Here is a 16,613-nt window from a genome sequence, read left to right on the forward strand (position 1 = left end):
TCTTATGCTGCTAACATTCTCATCAAATCCTGAAAATAAATTGGTCTAGCAATCTGCTGTTCGACTTGGACATGACACGCGGTAGGAGCCGCACACTCATCTGACACAGCATCACAACCAACATACTTGTAGACTACAGTGTCAACACCACTTTAGACACACATGCACTCCCCTCAAAGTAACACCACCAGTCTCCTGAGGCACAGAATTTAAATTAAAAGTTTTGACGCTGTCGTATTGATTATTCATTACTGTCGACAGGGAGAAGAGTGTCACTACCATCAGACTGCTTCACCAATGTAAACTTCTCAGTCGTATCTAAACCACTGACAAATTACCGCTTCTGGTTACAATAGTCCGCTCCATCTCATAACGTCAGCCTCCATAGTTGTCACCAACGCAGCAGAATGACATGGGAGGGACACAGGTTCGATTTCCGGTCGGGTCGGAGATTTTCTCTGCTCGGATACTAGATGTTGTCTTCATCATCATTTCATCCTCATCAACATGCAAGTCGCTGAAGTGGTGTCAGCTAAAAGACTTGCAACAGGCGACTGGTCTACCAGACGGGAGGACACACACACACACACATACACACACACATTTCATTTCCAATAACTCGTGATGAATACAGAGAGACACGAAAAAGTAATCCACTTCTACACAATAGTACACTACTCCACTGCAGAACACAAGCCAAGCAACTGATAAGGCAAGAAAGAATAATATTTTTCCACTAAATTGTCCAAACCTCTATATATATCACCACAAGATAACTAATGACAGAAAGCAGACCAATGAAATCCGCCGTCAACATGAGAAATGACAGTTACTACTGCAGTTCACAATTACTTCAATAGCACAGTGGTAAACAGTGAGCATAATGAATGTAAATTGAACGTAAATGAGTATGAAAAATCATCTGTAATACTCCAGCGATAGTGAATGTCTTTTAGCAGTCCGACATATATTTACAGTGTGCTGGAGATGTGAATCCCGATTTGTAATCATAATAGTCAAATACGAAACATCGAACACCGTCACCGCAAGTAGCACCAGCTTCACACTTCACTAATAATTCGTCCATAGAGGGACATACGTAATATTCGTAATAATAAAAGCGATCGTTGATCAGAAATATCGTATGAGAATGCTCGAATTTATCAATTTGTGCAGATAAAATTTGTGTATTGCGTTGTGTGACCGTGTAGTGGCTGTAGAATATCAGTCACATTAATGCATTTAAATAAAAACTCCAGTGACCAAGAAAAAGAAATCAAGGAGAGTATTTAAATACCACTTCATACCACTGACTTGTGAAACAAATTAATAGAATAATACATATCCCCTTGGTGTACAATCGACATGTGCTACGTAGAAAATAAGTACGTACTTGTCATATGAACGAAGTCTCTACACACGATAGAAAGCATTTAAGAAATTAAATTAATGGAAAAAGGAATTGAACTGACTGTAGTAATTTTTATGTCAACTGACTATATCGAATTCTGTTCCAAGTCTCTTAGCTACTAACAGAATGTTAGTAATGCGCATATAAGACTCAGTGTTCAGAGAAGTTTCGAAACTTTAACTGATAAAAATTTAATCATGAAACGTAAATACCTAACCAAATGACTAAGGAAATAATTTTGCAAATGCCTACGGTTAATACCAATATCGTGAACCATCTCACCAAGCAATAACCCAGCGACAACAGCATTCAGCACCAACCATGTCTTCCTCTAGTCCCAGCACCTCCGAACAAAGTGGGTTTGAAAACTGTGGTCCAGGATGCTTTGTGTGCGGTCATTGGCCTCATTGGCCCGGACATTCGGGAGCATCCAAGCATGCTTTCCGCAGTCCTCACATACAAAAACTTCTAACGTAGCCAGTTTCGTAGTTGCCACGGGATACAGAACACTATTTGCTGTAATGCTGCGATCACTATTTCACGAAGTGATAGAAATATATAGACAGCTAAAGCAAGCGTAAAAAAACGGTGACGTATCTGCGCGACTAACAATAACAAATAAATTCCTGAAGACTAAATACTTTACATAACTCAGTTTGAGCGATTCAATTTTCGGTAGTCAACTCATAACGCTGTAGGATAATGTTTCGTGGTGTTGTTATCTTACGAGCTGAGCTCAATTAAGTAATGAAGTTGGTGTATACTGACGTCAGTTATTAGAGACAGTGGTAAGCGCTTATCGACGATGGATCACCAGCACGGTAGTGAAGAAGTTCCACTATCGATCTCATTAGTTACATCGTACGTATGCCAGCATACTGGCCACTGTGCTGTTAGGTACTTCATATAATTTCTTAGCGTTCCATTATTTAATAGAATTTATTTAATGCTAAGAAATTTAGTTATTCGTGAAACGTTTTATTAATAATACGTAGTGCTCGGAAATACTGTGTACTGCGACAGTCCCACACGCTGCAATGAATGTTTGATTGTCAGCGAATTATTGACCATAGAAATTACTATAAAGAGGTGAATTGCTTACTGGCGACAAGACTACTAGAACTAAACTCTCACTGGAAATTCCGTAAGTATAGATCATTAATTGCGAAATTGTTACGTAGCCCACAGGATTTAACATCTCTTCTACAAAATCCCGTTTATGCACATTTAGATATGCCATATATAGTACCCAGAAATGCTTATTCACAACATCAGAGCGTACATTACAGAAAATTGTCACCCTGTGGTATCGGTGTTTATGTCTCATCGTCTTATAATCCAGATGGTTTCTCCCTTTGTCACCAGGCCTTTTCCCAGTATAAGTCCCACTTTTGCAAATTTTGAGTAGTGTATTGATTATCTCTAGCTGAAATTAACTGCACAGTTAAATACGTTTACCTTTTGTCTCATTTCTGATATCGAGCCTACATTCCTTGATAACTCTGTCCGCTAATGTTTCCCCTACCATAGCGTTCCAATCCTCCACGATCACTAGACTCTTACCTCCCTTTCTACTATACCGAGTTACACGACCAATGTCCTCATATTTTCCTCTTACTCATCTTCTGTTTGTGTCATCTGAGTCTACATCAAAGTACATACGCCACCGAATGGTGCATGGCAGAGGGAACCCTGTACCACTATTAGTCATCCCTTTTCCCATTCCATTCGCAGAAAGAGAAATGGAAAAATGATTCTATTTTCTTACAAGCGATCCTAAAATTTTCTTATCTCATGCGGCCTGAGTGGCCGAGCGGTTCTAGGCGCTACAGTCGGGAACCGCGCGACCGCTACGGACGCTGGTTCGAATCCTGCCTCGGGCATGGATGTGTGTGTTGTCTTTAGGTTAGTTAGGTTTAAGTAGTTCTAAGTTCTAGGGGACTGATGACCTCAGAAGTTAAGTCCCAATGTGCTCAGAGCCATTTGAACCATTTTTCTTATCTCATTTCGTGTTCCTTACCGCGAAATGTGTGTTGGCTGTAGTAGAATCGGTCTGCAGTCAGCTTAAAATGCAGCAATCTGTCAATTTTTCCGACAGTCTTGCCCAAATTAAAAAGTCCCTCCAGGGATTCCCATATTAGCTCACAAAGCATCTCTGTAATACTCATGTGTTGATCGAACTTAATGACCTCGATGTATTTTTTTAAATCGATCTGGTGGGGACCCCCAACACTCGAGTAGTTCCCAGAAATTGCTTGCACTGGTATTCTATAAGTGGTTACTTTACGTATAAGCTACGCTTTCCTAAAGTTCTCCCCATAAATCAAAGTCCACCATTCGCCTTCGCTGCTAACGCCCTAAGTGCTCGTTGCATTCCAACATTTTGCCTAGATGTATAACCGACTTGACTGTGTCAAGAAGCAAATTACCTATGCCGTATTCCATTGTTATGGAACTGATTTTCCTACTCATCTACATCAATTTAAGGAGGGTAGGTCGTCAAACGGGCCGACTTGGAGCAGTAGAGGCACAACAGGACATTTTAATTTCCACTGTCCATACTTTTACAAATAAATTCTTAAAACTTTGCCAGCATGACCAGGAAGGATTCAGAATTCACAATCATAGCAGTGGAAGTTCGAAAACATAACGAAACGATTTTTGTTACATGTGAAATTTCCTAATTTTTTTCACTTACTAATGTCAGTATTTTTTGCTATAGGTACACTTTTCTTCATAAATAAGAGAGATTATTCGATGTATTTTGCACAGCATACAAACGATACTTAAAGGTGTATGAAACTCTAGAATTTTCCAAATCTATTAAAAACTGTGGTAAAAATTGAGGTAATTATCTACAAAATTTGTGTTTTTTCTAAACATGAAAATACAACAGCTCATTCGTTTTTTCATAAATTAAATAAATTCTAGATTTTCATACACCTGTAAGTACGGTATGTATGCTGTGCAAAATTCATCGAAGAATCTCTCTAACTTATGAAGAAAAGTGTACCTATACGAACAAATACAACTATTAGTAAGTGAAAAAATGATGAAATTTCGCACGTAAAGAAATTTATTTTGTTATGTTTTCGAACTTCCACTGCAATGAGTGTGAATACTGAATCCTTCCTCGTGATGCTGATGAAGTTTTATGAACTTATTTGTAAAAGTATAGACACTGGAAATTAAAATGTCGTGTGGTGCCTCTCCTGCTCCAAGTCGACCCGTTTGACGTTCTACCCCCCCTTAACATTTTTCCACACTTACAGTAATCTGCTGTACATCACACGAACTAAGAATTATGCATCCTCCTACAGCTGATCAACAACAGCGTCTTCAAGCATGCCACAGCGTCATCAGGGAAAAGCCTCGGATTGCTGCCCACCCTGTTAGATAATTTGTGTATGTAGAGGATAACACTTCCCTGGGGCACCCCTGCTGCTCATGAATACTCGCCGTCGAGCAAAACGTGCTGGTTTATGATGGCCAAGAAGTCTTAGAGACACTCGCATATGCGTAAATCTATTCTGTATGATCGGAATTTCGTTAACAGTCTGTAATGGGGCACCGTGCAAATCCGGAAATGTAGGAATGTGAATTGGCATACATACTTTCACTATTATTGCTGGCGTAAATCACTCTCTTCCATACCTTCTTATTAGTAAATATTCCCACTCCCATTACACCAACTTCTATTGCTGTTGATCACTATATTCGCCAGACCAGAAATTCTTATCTTCTCTCCATTTCACTTTACTGATCCACACACTTCACTGACCCACACAATGTATCCAAACGGAGCCTTTTAATATCTAACAGGTTCCCTATCATATTCAAGCCCTTAAGATTCCATGTTGCAATTCGTTGACTGTTACCCTACAGGTTATTTATTCTCTCACAGTCACTTCCCATTTGGATGCCCTCTTCATCATTTCCAAAAGATAGTCTAATACGTAATCTTTGGCCAACAAACAGATCATCATGGCTCTTTCTTCAATAACTGGCCACACATTTTGTTCACTCATGCTATGTAATACTAACCCTAGAATGCATAAATAGCATAGAGTAACAAATATGCATGAGAGAGTTCTGGAAGGCCCCTACCTTAAAACATTCACTAAATGTTGGTATTAAAGGAAGTATTATAAAGTTACGAAGGAATTGATGACACAGAATAAATAAGAAAGTATTTGGTATGATGTTATGACTCTTATTTTAGCATAAAAATTATGTTATAATTTCCCAGAATTGGATAACTGTCAGTTTTACAAACCCACGTCACAATATGTTCTCATTTTAATTAAGACACTTCACAAATAATTCCACTAGGTACTTAGCACACATTTTTGTGGCTCTGAAGAATGATTGACCGTATTTCTGTCTTATGTGGGTCCATGAGGCATCTTCCATTTGGTGATACAACTGCTACAATCTTCGCCGGTTGGCTACTAATTCCGCAACACGCTCTGGCTTGTAGAGCTTTATTTTGGTGGCGTGGCTTGTTGATTCTCCTCGCCGTATGAGAAAAGTTTTGTTGTTATCAGATCTGGCTTCCACATAGCTGGGACGTTAATGTCAAAATAAGGACAAAATATTTATTGCTATTACATTGAATACGTTTCTCCATTAGACAAAATATCACCTTCTTGGCTGTCTCTTCCAAGAGTGTCTACTTGCCTTCTCGTCAAGAAGATCAACTCCTGATGTACATTCATTATAGAATAATGGTGCCTTTACGACTTTCATGTAAAGTGCTGCTATTTTGCAGAGACGTAGCAGGGTCACACATTTGTTCTTTATGCCCACACAACGTAAAACTGTCAAATTGTCTTTCAGACGATAGTGCAGATTACAAAATTTCTCAGGCCGTGGAAGCCTTCATTTATGGAGGGCCTTCCTTTATGGTTCAAAATGGCTCTGAGCACTATGGGACTCAACTGCTGTGGTCATTAGTCCCCTAGAACTTAGAACTACTTAAACCTAACTAACCTAAGGACATCACACACATCCATGCCCGAGGCAGGATTCGAACCTGCCACCGTAGCAGTCGCACGGTTCCGGACTGCGTGCCTAGAACCGCGAGAGCACCGCGTCCGGCCTTCCTTTATGTTTCGTTACACTATCTATTACTGGACAAGATTGTATTTTAATGATAATGTGTATTCGTTTTCTGCATCCTGGTGACAGTGATTTACTGTATTGAGTTCCATCATGCATGAAAAGGAAATCAGCAGTTTTGTAGTCTGTATCATGGCATTCCTTCTGTATCATCGCATTCTCTCCCGTTTGTTTCACCCGCGACACGAGAAGACATTAGTTCATTATACTGATGATCATCAATCTGAATCTCTGCTGTCTTCTTGACAAAAGATAGTTCCTTCTTCAGGCCATTCAGCAATAAATGATTTAAAGTTTTGATTACTTGTACTGATTTCAGATGTTCTTCTGCCATTATATGCAGTATGGTATATAATGGTATGGTATATAATAATCCACTACGGGATAATAGTAACTCGAAGCCCCTGAGGGAAACAGCGTTCAGGCCTGGAAAGAATTCCAACGTGCACTCGGTTTGTCTGCCGGGGGTCCTCATCCTATATGTGGAGGGGGCCTTGCCTGCGGCTATCGAGCGTACGGCGTGCAGTCGTCTGGAAGGAGTTGCTCACGTTGGCACCAATGATGCCTGTCGCTTGGGTTCTGAGGCGATCCTCAGTTCGTACAGGCGGCTGGCGGATTTGGTGAAGACCGCTGGCCTCGCACGCGGAGTGCAAGCAGAGCTCTCTATTTGCAGCATTGTTCCCAGAGTGGATCGGGGTCCTTTGGTTTGGAGCCGAGTGGAGGGTCTCAACCAGAGGCTTCGTCGACTCTGCGACGGTCTTGGCTGCAGATTTCTAGACTTGCGCTATTGGGTGGGGAATTGTAGGACGCCCCTACATAGGTCAGGGGTGCACTACACAAAGGAAGCGGCTGCTCGGTTAGCAGAGTACTTGTGGCGTGCACATGGCGGTTTTTTAGGCTAGGCAGTAGTGCGAGGCAGGCAGGGAAATCATAACGCGCTCAGTGTAAAGACACCTCAGCTATCAAGATATTAGCAGTAAATTTTCAGAGTGTTCGGAATAAAGTTCCTGAATTTACTGCCCTCCAGGAAGCGTGTGGCACGCAAATTATTCTCGGGACTGAGACCTGGCCGAACCGTGAGATAGGAAGGTCTGAAATATTTAGTGAGGGTTGGAACGTGTATCTGAAAGACAGGTTAGACACAGTAGGAGGTGGTGTTTTCATTGCAGTTGACAAAAATATTGTGTCTACTGAGGTCGAAGTAGAGTGTGGTTGTGAAGTTATCTGGACACGTTTAACAGGGCTAGGAGAAATAAGGATAATTGTAGGGTGTTATTACCGGCCACCAGGTTCCATCGTGACAGTTCTAGAATCATTCAAAGGGAGTCTACACTCTGTATCGCAGAAGTACCCGGATCATGCTATATTAGTCGGAGGCGACTTCAACTTACCTAGTATAGACTGGGATGTCTATGGATTCATTACAGGTGGTACAGACAAGCCGTCGTATGAATTACTTTTGGACACATTATCCGAAAACTGTCTTGAGCAGCTAAATCGACAGCCAACGCGTAATGGAAATATTTTAGATCTGGTAGCCACGAACAGACCAGACCTCATCGACGGTGTCAGTGTTGAGACAGGGATTAGTGATCATGATGTTGTCATTACGACTATGGTTACTAAAGTTAAAAAGTCGGTCAAGAAGACTAGGAGAGTATTGTTACTAGAAAGAGCAGATAAGCAGTTGTTAGCATCCCACTTAGTAAATGAATCGATTTCATTTACTTAGGGTACGATGGACGTGGAAGAATTATGAGCAAATTTGAAACACATTGTAACTCACGCATTGGACAAGTATGTGCCGAAAAAGTGGGTTACGGACGGAAAAGACCCACCGTGGTTTAACAGCGCAATTCGGAGAATGCTCAGGAAGCAAAGACAGTTGCACTCGCGGTACAAGAAAGATCGGGAGAATGAGGACAGGCAAAAGTTAGTAGAGATTCGTGCTGCTGTAAAAAGAGCGATGCGCGAAGCATACAACCATTACCACCGTCATACCTTAGCAAAAGATCTTGCTGAAAATCCAAGGAAATTCTGGTCTTACGTAAAATCGGTAAGTGGGACGAAAGCTTCCATCCAGTCACTCACTGCAGTCTGGCCTGGCAACGGAAGACAGCAAAACGAAAGCTGAAATTTTAAATTTAGAATTTGAGAAATCTTTCACGCAGGAGGATCGTACAAACATACCACCGTTTGAGACTCGTACAGATTCCCGTATGGAGAACATAGTGATAAACATCCCTGGGGTTGTGAAGCAGCTGAATGGGTTGCAAATAAATAAATCGCCAGGTCCTGATGGGATTCCAATTCGGTCTTACAGGGCGTACTCTACTGCACTGACTCCTTACTTAGCTTGCATTTATCGCGAATCTCATGCCCAACGTAAAGTCCCGAGCGACTGGAAAAAAGATGGGTAGAAGGCCGGATCCTCAAAATTACAGACCAATATCCTTCACATCGGTTTGTTGCAGGATTCTCGAACATATTATCAGTTCGAATATAATGAATTTCCTTGAGACAGAGAAGTTACTGTCAATGCATCAGAACGGCTTTAGAAAGCATCGCTCCTACGAAACGCAACTCGCCGTTTTTTTCAAATGATATCTTGTGAACCATGGATGAAGGGTAACAGACGGATGCCATATTACTTGACTTACGAAAAGCGTTTGACTTGGTGCCCCACTTCAGACTCCTAACTAAGTTACAAACATACGGGATTGGTTCCCAAATATGTGAGTGGCTCGAAGACTTCTTAAGTAATAGAACCCAGTACGTTGTCCTCGATGGTGAATGTTCATCGGAGGTGAGGGTATCATCTGGAGTGCCCCAGGGAAGTGTGGTAGGTCCGCTGTTGTTTTCTATCTACATAAATGATCTTTTGGATAGGGTGGATAGCAATGTGCGGCGGTTTGCTGATAATACAGTGGTGTACGGGAAGGTGTCGTCGTTGAGTGACTGTAGGAGGATACAAGATGACTTGGGTAGGATTTGTGATTGGTGTAAAGAATGGCAGCTAACTCTAAATAAGGATAAATGTAAATTAATGCAGATGAATAGGAAAAAGAATCCTGTAATGTTTGAATACTCCATTAGTAATGTAGCGCTTGACACAGTCACGTCGATTAAATATTTGGGCGTAACATTGCAGAGCGATATGAAGTGGGACAAGCATGTAATGGCAGTTGTGGGGAAGGCGAATAGTCATCTTCGATTCACTGGTAGAATTTTGGGAAGATGTGGTTCATCTGTAAGGGAGACCGCTTATAAAACAGTAATACGAGTACTGCTCGAGCGTTTGGGATCCCTATGAGGTCGGATTGAGGGAGGACATAGAAGCAATTCAGAGGCGGGCTGCTAGATTTGTTACTGGTAGGTTCGATCATCACGCGAGTGTTACGGAAATGCTTCAGGAACTCGGGCGGAAGTCTCTAGAGGAAACGAAGCGTTCTTTTCGTGAATCGCTACTGCGGAAATTTAGAGAACCAGCATTTGACGCTGACTGCAGTAGAATTTTACTGCCACCCACCTATATTTCGCGGAAAGACCAGAAAGATAAGATATGAGAGATTAGGGCTATTACAGAGGCATATAGGCAGCCATTTTTCCCTCGATCTGTTTGGAAGTGGAACAGGGAGAGAAGATGCTAGTTGTGGTACGAGGTACCCTCCGCCACGCACCGTATGGTAGATTGCGGAGTATGTATGTAGATGTAGATGTAGATGAATACTTATTCTGTTTATGAAAAATACACTCACATTCAACTTAGTACTGGGATGTAGCTTTAACAGTGCTTCTGACCTCTCAGTAAAGAGTAACCTGTGCCTATGCCGATTGAAAACTGTTGTCAGTAATCTAGCTACGTTAACGCGTCATTCTGGTAAAATATAGACAGTTATGCTCTATACAAGTAGGACTGCAAAATTCATGAAATAAAATAATGAATGTAGCTTGCAACAAACAGTGTTCCTTCTGACGTAAGCTAACAGTATTTCCAAGGATTACATAAAATATCAACTAAATTAAATAATTTCTGAAACACTTTCTTAAGAGAGTGAAAGTTTGGTGACTCCAAAGGACCCCTATTATAAATCTAATGGTTAATATGAAAGTATATGTTACCTTCTGCAGCCTTATGTCGTTGATCATTATTTATTATTCCGCCTTTTAGTGGAATTTTCGCACCTAAAGTCTTCACCAGCACGTAGGGAAGACCTTTGACAGATCAAGAGTGACTCTTTATGCTGGTATCATTCGGTTTTCATTGCTGATGATTTTGTAACTTAAAATTTGTCGTTGGCTCTGATTGAACCATTGTCTAGGGGTGTTTCTGTTTGGTAACCAAAGGCTGTACCCCTACAACACACAGGATCGCGGTTTCAGCAACATCTCCCTAGTGTTCTTAAATAGTAGTTGCACAACAAGCTTGCGAAGAGTCCCCATTGATGAACCAATGTCGTGCCATCCCGATAGTTTTATCAGCAAGATGAGGAACTGCGATCCATATGAAGTACCATGGTACCAGCCAAATACATTGTGCACCTACGCATTGGGTAGCCTGTAACCTACGTGGTCTGACACTCGTCTACCACAAGATTATTTCGTTAATAAAAAAAGAGGTGAAAGTATCACAGATGCAAGAGTCATCTGGCTTAAGGTACAAACCGAACTCTAACGGCACTGATGGTAGTACAGCCGTTATGCGTGAAAGGTGGCAATGTTCAAGATGGAAGATCAATCATAAAAGCTTAAATGCTTTTAGAGTGATTCAGTGCCGCGCGATGGATACCACCTTAGAGAGTTCCCCAGTGAATGCCGAATCCCTATACAGTTAACATGACTACACACTTGCTGTCTGAACAGGAATAATTTGTTTTTGAGTCATCAGTCTTTTGACTGATTTGATGCGGACCGCCACAATTTCCTCTTCTGTGCCGACATCTTCATCTCACAGTAGGATGTGTAACCAATGTTCTCAGTTATCTGTTGGGTGTCTTCCAATCAGTTCTTACTCTCTACAGCTCCCTCTAGCATCAAGCAAGTTATTCCATGACGTCTTAACAGATGTCCTACCATTGTGTCCCTTCTTCTTGCCAGTGTTTTGCATATATTCATTTCCTCCCCGATTCTGTGTAGAACCTTCTCATTCATTACCTTGTCGCTCTAATCTATTTTCAGCATTAGTCTGTGGCAACAAATCTCAAATGCTTGGATTCTCTTCTGCTCCGCTTTTTCCACAGACCATGCTTCATTATCATAGAATGTTGTGCTACAAATGTACATTCTCATGAATTTCTTCCTCAATTTAATGCTTATGTTTGCTACTGGTAGACCTCTCTTTGTCAGGAATGTCCTTTATCCGAGTGTTAGTCTGCTTTTGCTGTCCTCCTTGTTCCGCCCGTCATGAGTTACATAGATACTTAGATAGCAGAAGTTCTTAACTTCACCCACTTCTTGAACATCAATCCTCATGTTAAGTCTCTCTGTATTCTCATTTTTGGTACTTTTCATCTTCCCTCGATTTACACTCAATCTATATTCTGTACTCAATAGACCGTTCATTCCTTCAGGAGATCATGCAATTCTTCTTCACTTTCATTCGGGACAGAAATGTCATCAGCGACTCATATCAATGACATGCTTCCACTGAGCCTTGCACGGCTTATGTTCATGCCATTTATTGTTTGTCATCTTCTATTACGGTACTCCCTCCTCGTTTTCTTATTCCATTTACTGGCGTCACGAACTACCTGCCTTACTTGACCGTGAGTGGCAGCAGCAGCGCGTGTCGATAAGTGCACTGTCGTACCATCTCTGGAGTGACCGATAGTATTTCTGGGGCGTCGTGTGTCTGGAAGTGAGTTGGACCAGGAGGGCGGTCGGGACGCAGCAGCAGTGCAATCAGGGACGGAGCCAGTATCAGCGGGGACGACCGTTGGTTGGTCGTTCGGTCGCTCGTCTCATCGACGACGTGTATTTGGGTAGGATCCCTCCCTGTGCAGAGATGTTGGTTGTGTTCCCTCTGCATGGTTGGGTCCGAGCCAGTGTCTTCTGGACGTCGTCCGTTCGGAGGAAGTCAGTTCAGTTGGACCAGGAGAGCAGTCGGGCTTGGAGCAATGAGTTGGCAGTCACCTGGAAGCCAGAAAGTGCGAGTACGCGGCGGGACCGTGGTCGACGCAGACGGAAGGCCGTTGGTCGGTTGATCGGCTGGTCGTAGCATGGCGACTTTTGGTCTGCTGAGCACTGACACCAGTATCAGTCAGGGAAGAGTTGGCAGCCAGCAACAGTCGTGTCCGTATGGTGTTAGTATTCGCCGGGTCCGTGTCGGCGAAGGTGGGCTGCCGTTGGTCGTTTGCTCGGCCGGTCGTCTCAGTCGACGACGTCTTGGATCCTCAGGACAAACACCATTTTCCGAGTCGGGATGTGGTGCGACCTTGTTGGTTCGTTGAAACTGAGCAGCGACGCAGTCTCCACAGCGCGAAGCCAGGCCAGGGCTTTTGGCGGCGGGCACGCGCTGTTCCATCTGGAGGCGCTAGCTGTGCGAGCGACTTTTCGCTTTCTTCCGAAGCAGGATCCTCAAGTTGTGTAATCAGTTACCTGTTCTTAAAACTCGACTGTTACGATTCGTTCGTTATTTGTGGGTTGTCGTTTTCTCAGCCCGTGGCGCCTGTGATAAAAAGTCGAGTGTTTTCTTGCCTAGAATCTGCAACCTCCGGTAGTGACTTCACAGTTGTGACTTGTGTTTTCGGATTCTTTTAAGCTCGTCTTCAGTGATGAGAGATGCCTTGATCTTGGTGAGGCCTAGTTGAAGTTATTGGTATCTCGGTTTACTCTTCATCGGCCGATATTTTCCATTATTTGTGCAGTTGGATCTGACCGTTGGAAATCGGGCAGATTGTCGGTCGGTCGTGAACCATCCCTTGGTTGTGTTGCCTTCCGATTAAGAGCTTGTCGGTCTGGCTGCCTGTCTCACCCAAACGTGTGTTAGTGTTACTTCCCAGGCCGACACTTGGAACCTTCTGAGCCCCGCTCCTTGTGTTTTACATAGTGATTTCCTTTTCGTCTTAAGTACTCTGTGTGGCCTTCAGCCGAGTTTTAGCTTATTAAGACTGTAAGCTATTTTTCTCATTCTCGTGAAATTGTTGTCTTCATGGTGTGTGACCTTCAGCCGAGTTTTAAATTCTCTTAAACTGAAAATTCAAAATCTTGCTCTTGCCGTTAAGTTATAACACTGTAATCTTTTTGGGTGTGAGGCCTTTATCCGAGTTTGCATGAAGCTAAGACCCTCAGCCTTTTCAAATTGAAAGCTCTTCTTCCTAGGCCTTAAGCAGTAAAATTGTTTTGACATGGTATGTGGCTTTAAGCCGAATTTTGATCTCTTTTAAATTGAAAAATTTAAACTCTTGGTCTTGCCTTAAGTGATAACATTGTTATTCTTTAGTTTAAGGCCTTCAGCCGAACTTGCATAAAATGTTTTAAGCTAAGGCCCTCAGCCGGTTAAACTGAAAGCTCTTCATCCTAGGCTTTAAGCCGTTAAATTGTTTGGTTGATGTGCGACCTTCAGTCGAGTTTCAGCCTGTTTAGAATTCATTGAAAATCTTTGCTTTGACCTTAAGTCGTAACACTGTTCTTGCTTAATGTATAACCTTCAGCCAAGTTCTGTGGGAGAGACTTAAGCTAAGGTCTTCAGCCTATTTTTATTCAAGAAAAAGAATTTTTTTAAAGAAGCGAAATTTCCAGAAGAACTCCTGCACGTAAACTCTTTGCACAGGCATTGGGTCCTGGATTTTCGTATGTGGCTTTTAGCCGATTTAAATCAAATCAAAGGAGCTCTGTGGTTAAAACCTTGAGAGTTTTTAATTCTTGTTTATGTTATTCTGTGTTTTAAATAATAAAATTTATATGTTGAGTGTAACTGACAGCAACTTATTTTGGCCCCTTTCCCCAAATATAACCTAATCCGCTCTGTCTCGCTGGTTCAGGGATTTCATCCACACTGAATTTTAATTCAGTTCGTGAACTTTTTTTCCGTAATTGTTTCTTCGATGTATAGTTCGAACAGTAGGGACGGAACGCTACATCCCTGTCTTACTCATTTATTAATCCGAGGACTTACATTCTTATTATTCCCTCTTGGCCCTTGTACACGTCACCACCTCTCGCTGTCGCTAATCACTATTCTCCTCAACATTTCGGATATCTTGCATCATTTGGGTTGTCGAGCGCTTTTTCCAGGTTGACAAATCCTACGAACGTGTCTCGATTTTTCTTTACCCTTGCTTCAGTTATCAATCGCAACGTTAGAACGGCCTCTCTGGTGCCTTTGCCCTCCCTAAAGCCAAACTTATCGTCGCCTAATCCATCCTCAATTTTCTTTTGCATTCTTATGTATATTATTCTTGTCAGAAACTTGGATTCATGAGCTGTTAAGCTGATTGTGCGATAATTCTCGCACTTATTGGCTTTTGCAGTCTCTGGAATTGTGTGAATGATATTTTTCAGAATGTCAGATGGTATATCGCCAGATGCATGCTTTCAACGCGCTAATGTGAATAATCGTTTTGTAGCTGCTTCCCTCAATGATTTAGAACTTCTGATGGTATGTTATATATTCATTCTGCCTTATTTGATCTTTTTCCTCCAAAGCTCTCTTAAATTCTGATTCTATTACTGGCGCCTCTGTCCCTTCCCTATCGACTCCTGTTCCTTCTTCTATCACATCAGGCAAGTCTTCCCTCTCACATACGCTTCATTGTAGTCTCTCCACCTATACACTATCTCCTCTGCATCTGATAGTGGATTTCCCATTGTACTTTTAATGTTATTATCCTTTCTTTCTATTTCACTGAAGGCTAACTTTTCTATATTCCTTATTGCTGTATCTATAGACTTAGAGAACTTCAAGCGTATCTCGTCATTACTTAATGCTTCCGTGTCCCACTTCCTTGCGTATTGATTCTTCCTGACTAATCTCTTAAACTTCAGACCGCTTTCATCACTACTACGTTGTGATCTGAGTCTATACCTGCTCCTGGGTACGTATTACAAACCAGTATCTAATATAGGATTTTGTGCCTGACGATGATGTAGTTGACTGAAACTTTCTGTATCTCCTGACCTTTACCAAGTATACTTCCTCGTGATTCTTGCTCAGAGTATTCGCTATTACGAGCTGAAATTTATTGAAGAATTCAATTAGCGCCTTTTCTCTCTCAATCATAGTACCGAGCGCATATTCTCTGCTAACTACTTCTGATGAGAACCACAATAACACTGAACCGTTCACAGTAACTCACTCTCTTCCCAACCTTCGTATTCATAACGTATCCTACTCCCGTTATGTCATTTCCTGCTGTTGTGGATATTGCCCTATACTGATAAGACCAGAAATCCTTGTAACCTTTCCATCAGACTTCACTGATCTTTACTTTTCCTTTTCAGATTTTCTAATTTCCCTACCCCGTTCAAGCTACTGACTTTCCACTCTCCAAGTCGTAGGTCATTGTCCTTTCGTTGCTTACTAAATCTTTCTCTCATGGTCACCTCCATTTTGCATCTCCTCTCGGTTATCTGAATGGGAAACTTCTCTGGAATTTTTTTGCCAGTGAAGAGATCATCATTACCCTTTTTCAATTACAAGCTATATGCCCTGTGGATAGACATTATGTGTCTTTAGTTGAGTGACTTCCATCGCTCTCTGGATCCTCATGTCGTTGATCATTCCTTGTTCTCCCTCCTTTAAGATCAGTTCCCCACCCCAAGGGAAAGAGAGCCCTGAACCAATGTCCACTCCTTCACCCGCTTTAACATTGTCGTTTCGAGACTGGGGACGACTTCTTATGCTGGTAGTATTTGACTGTCAAAACTGATGATTTTTTTTTCAGAATGTAAGCTATGGCGGGTCCAGAACGTATGACAGAGAACGATTTGATAACTAATCAAAGACGTTGCCCATAGACCACAGGTACACAGCGATCTGTAACGAAAATATGAATCCGACAATAACTTAATTTCGTGTAAGTAGCCCTCAGGGCTTCTGCATTCCTTGGCTGGGTACATGTTTCGTAACCCTGGGATTCCT

The sequence above is a fragment of the Schistocerca nitens genome, chromosome 5 (assembly GCF_023898315.1).
Source record: "Schistocerca nitens isolate TAMUIC-IGC-003100 chromosome 5, iqSchNite1.1, whole genome shotgun sequence".
NCBI lineage: Eukaryota > Metazoa > Arthropoda > Insecta > Orthoptera > Acrididae > Schistocerca > Schistocerca nitens.